The sequence below is a fragment of the Prionailurus bengalensis genome, chromosome D2 (genome assembly GCF_016509475.1).
Source record: "Prionailurus bengalensis isolate Pbe53 chromosome D2, Fcat_Pben_1.1_paternal_pri, whole genome shotgun sequence".
NCBI classification, from domain to species: domain Eukaryota; kingdom Metazoa; phylum Chordata; class Mammalia; order Carnivora; family Felidae; genus Prionailurus; species Prionailurus bengalensis.
This window is the reverse complement of record NC_057351.1, coordinates 31,589,599-31,590,126: the sequence shown is the minus strand read 5'-3', so window position 1 is coordinate 31,590,126 and position 528 is coordinate 31,589,599. Positions and strand designations below refer to the sequence as shown.

The 528-nt window shown below is 52.1% G+C and overlaps 1 non-coding gene across 1 annotated transcript; it reads left to right on the top strand.

Annotated features, from left to right (window-relative positions):
* The first annotated feature begins 219 nt into the window (after positions 1–219).
* TRNAR-UCG lies at positions 220–302 on the top strand. The gene has a single exon. It is a non-coding gene; the product is annotated as a tRNA-Arg (tRNA).
* Positions 303–528: the final 226 nt, after the last annotated feature.

Below are 528 nucleotides of genomic sequence, written 5' to 3'. Positions count from 1 at the left end.
TTCAATGTTGAGATGCACACAGGGGCCTCTGGAAGCACACAGAAGGGGCCCTACTCACCCTTGGGGAGCAAGGACGACTTCCAGGGCCAGTCACATGGGAGCCATTTAGTGGGTAACGTGTATTCTCATGTTAAATTTAGGCCAGCATTCAAGACTCTGAGCTCTGCACAGCTAAAATATAAAACAAGTCACGTATGTAATGTAAAATTTTCCAGTGGTGCCTGGGTGGCTCAGTCGGTTGAGCGTCCGACTTCGGCTCAGGTCATGATCTCAGTTCGTGGGTTCAAGCCCCACCTCGGGCTCTGTGCTGACAGCTCAGAGCCTGGAGCCTGCTTCAGATTCTGTGTGCGTCTCTCTCTCTGCCCCTCTCCCGCTCACACCCCTCTCTCTCTCTCTCTCAAAAATAAACATTTAAAAAGAGTTAAGGGGTGCCTGGGTGGCTCAGTCGGTTAAGCGTCTGACTTCAGCTCAGGTCATGATCTCACGATTCGTGAGTTTGAGCCCCACGTCGGGCTCTATGCTGACAGC